Source organism: Capsella rubella, unplaced genomic scaffold (assembly GCF_000375325.1).
Source record: "Capsella rubella cultivar Monte Gargano unplaced genomic scaffold, Caprub1_0 scaffold_1, whole genome shotgun sequence".
NCBI classification, from domain to species: Eukaryota; Viridiplantae; Streptophyta; class Magnoliopsida; order Brassicales; family Brassicaceae; genus Capsella; species Capsella rubella.
The window spans coordinates 15,211,219-15,214,661 of record NW_006238923.1 but is presented as its reverse complement, the minus strand read 5'-3'; positions in this window follow the sequence as shown (position 1 = coordinate 15,214,661).

The following is a 3,443-nucleotide window of genomic DNA, read 5'->3' as shown; positions in this document are numbered from 1 at the left end:
GATATCTTTTCAAGCTTTGAGAAGTTAGAGTAGGGGATGGATATCTTTTAAATTTTAAGATAATGAATATAACTAGGGTGAGTTAAATTTAAATACTCAGATAACAAAAAAATAAAGAAAGTAGACTTGTTAAAAGAAAAATTAGTTTTTATGGTCTGACACATTCAAAATTACACTAGTATCCCTATGTTCAGTTAAAGAACAATAAAAAATAAAAAATAAAGTTGTGTGTATTACGGGCAAACCCGCTTTTGAACAGAGTGAGATATTGATGACTTGGGTAAAGAAGATATTATTACATAATTGTAAAGTTAGCCAAATAAGTTAGAGTCTAACTTCCTAATAAAAAGTCCAAATAAATTTAAAGTTATCAGTTATATTTCCTATTATCTCTATACTAATGATTTTCAAATCAAAATATAATTTTGTTTAATTACAAAATCTAAACCCTAACCACTATTTTATCAACCCAAACCAAAATATAATTTCGACTAATTATAAACTCTAAACCCTAACCACTATTTTATCAATCCAAACTGAAATATAATTTCGTTTAATTACAACACCTAAACCCTAACCACTATTTTGTCAACCCAAACTGAAATATAATTTCATTTAATTAAAATCTAAACCCTAACCACTATTTTGTCAACCCAAACCAAAATATAATTTCATTTATTTACAAAAACTAAACCCTAACCACTATTTTGTCAACCCAAACAAAAATATAATTTCGTTTAATTACAAAATCTAAACACGAACCACTAAACACAAACAAAAATACATTTTTGTTTATTTATAAAATCTAAAGCCTAAGCACTGTTTTATAAACTCAAATCGATATATATTTCCATGAATTCAATAACACTGTTCATAAGTGATTAAAAGCATTCGATAACTTTTTTAAAAACATGTTAAATAATATGTTATCGCGGTAAATTACATATTATCCTTTAAATTGAGTACTTATATAAATTAGTAATATAAATATTTTGTACAAGTACGTAAATATATATATGTTAGTTGATATCACTCATATAATAATTAATTTAACTAGATATTTATGAGTTTATCAAATAACTTATAATTTATAACGGTAACATATGATTAATTATAAATTTAACTAGATAACTATGAATTTATCAATTAACTTATAACATATACCGGTAAGATAAGATTTACATAGTTAACCAAATAAATAACCATAAATGTTATAGTTGATATTATAACCGATCAGACTTAAAAAAATTATAATTAGATATTAATCAATAGTTACTGAAATTATGTTATATTTGTATCGAGCTAACAATATTTGTATTAGATAATATTATACTTAAAAACATTGTGTTAGATAATATTCTCAAGGTTTACAAAAAAAAATAAAAATAATAATAATAATAATAATATGCTCACAACACCTCTTCTTCCACGAACCTTTGTCTCTCTCCTTCCCTTCTTCTTCTTCTTATCTTTCCCTCTCTCTCATCTATCTCTCAACTACGTAATATTTTTTTCATTCTTTGATTATACTTTAAATTTTCGATTTCTTCCCCCAAATGAGGTTCTGACTAAGAAAGCGTTCATTAATGCGGTGTGACCAAACGGAACGGAGTTTGTAATAACGGCGGTTGATTCGCCGGAGCTGGAGGACTCGATTTTGGTGATTGGGAAGGTTTTGGAAGGAACGGGAGTTGTGGACAAGATTAGACAAGTTCAGAATGTTGTTGTGTATCCGAGCCACTCTCGGCGAGGTTTATTACCGGATTTGGGAGAAAAGCAGAACCCATGGCTTCCCCGCCGGAGTTTACGATGACCTAAATCAAAAATTTTGTGGTGATAGAAGATTTTGCCCAAAAAAAATATAACGCCCAAGACAAGATGAAATCCATCCTAAAGATTTTTTTTTTCTGATTTCTCTGGGCAAATAAAAGTCTACAGACTAAGAGGTATATAGGGCTAAAGTTGGAAGCAATTTTGAGAGCTAATTTTTAAAAGAAGAGGTTGGTCTACTTAATTAATCGATCAACCGAGTACATGAGTTGTAGATTCCCATATAACTATATATCAAAAATACATGGTTATTCTCAATCAAACTTTGAATAAATTTTTGAGGAAAGCAAATGTTCAAATTATGTACACCTTAATTAATAAGTTTGGAGATATATATATTTAATTTCCTTAACCAAAAAAAAAGAAGAATACATTATATTAACATAAGAAAAAATTACCAACATGAGAAAACGATACAATTTGAAGTATAACACCAACAGTTTGGAAGCTAATAGTTAATATATTCATGATTTTCTATTCACAATGTTTATGATTGTGGGTGGTTATGCTGCTCCATCAAGACATCAACACTACCTTATATATATATATATATATATATATATATATAAATTACTAAATGTAATGCAAATATATATGCAATATACAGTTAAAAGGTCCTTTTTACCAATACATTTCAAATAATTTCTACAGTTGATCAAATTCAATTTAAAATGAACATTCATCTGTGTAAGGTATTGTTTTGTTCTATTTTAACCTTCGTACGTGTACATAATTCATAACTCATAAGATATTGGTAAACTCTAAAAAAAGTTGTGAAATGGTGATTATATTGCGAATGTGTTAGTCGTAGAGCAATTTTGTTGGCAGAAAAGTTTTGATAGTATATCCACTTTTTTCTACTTTAGATTTATGTTGATATGTTTAAATCTGCAAGCATATCTTATATATTAAAGGAGTATCCCGGAGGCCTCACGTTCGCTCTCAGAAAAAAATTACTAATTTACCTTTAATGAAAATATTATATGGCTTCTAATTTTCTTTTTTAGTATTTAATGATATAAAACCAAACTAAAAACAAAAATATATAAACCAAAATCGTTTTAAAAAAGCATTAGAACAAAAAATTATAAAACCAAAATCGAATTTAGTTTAAACCGATGTTTTAAGAACTTTAGAATTAGGGTTTTAAGAGAATGGGCTTACGTCAAAAACCCATAGAAAATACACCTCCTTACTTGAAACCCTAAAAAAAATGTAGTTTACTTCTATAAATACCTTAATAATTTGTGTCTTCTCTCCATAACTCAAAAATAATTGTTCCCACGGTTTCTATAATGTTCAAAATTTTAAATTTGTATGCTAATATTTGCGTTTCGTGTTACTCATCATCATCTAATTTTTCTTTTCCTCTTCGTGTAGTTGTTGTTTGGAAAGCAACATCAAAGGATCCTACACCTTATTATATGGCTAGTTCACCTTTTGAAACTGGTATATTATTTTGGTTTATATGTTTTAATCTAAATTTTTAAAATTTTGATAAGTTTTGTTTCTAATCATTATATTTGTTAGCAATTCGAGATAAACTCAAAAAAATGTCAACTTGCTCTCTATGAAGTCAAAATCAAAATTCTTAGGCTGGATGGAACGCAATA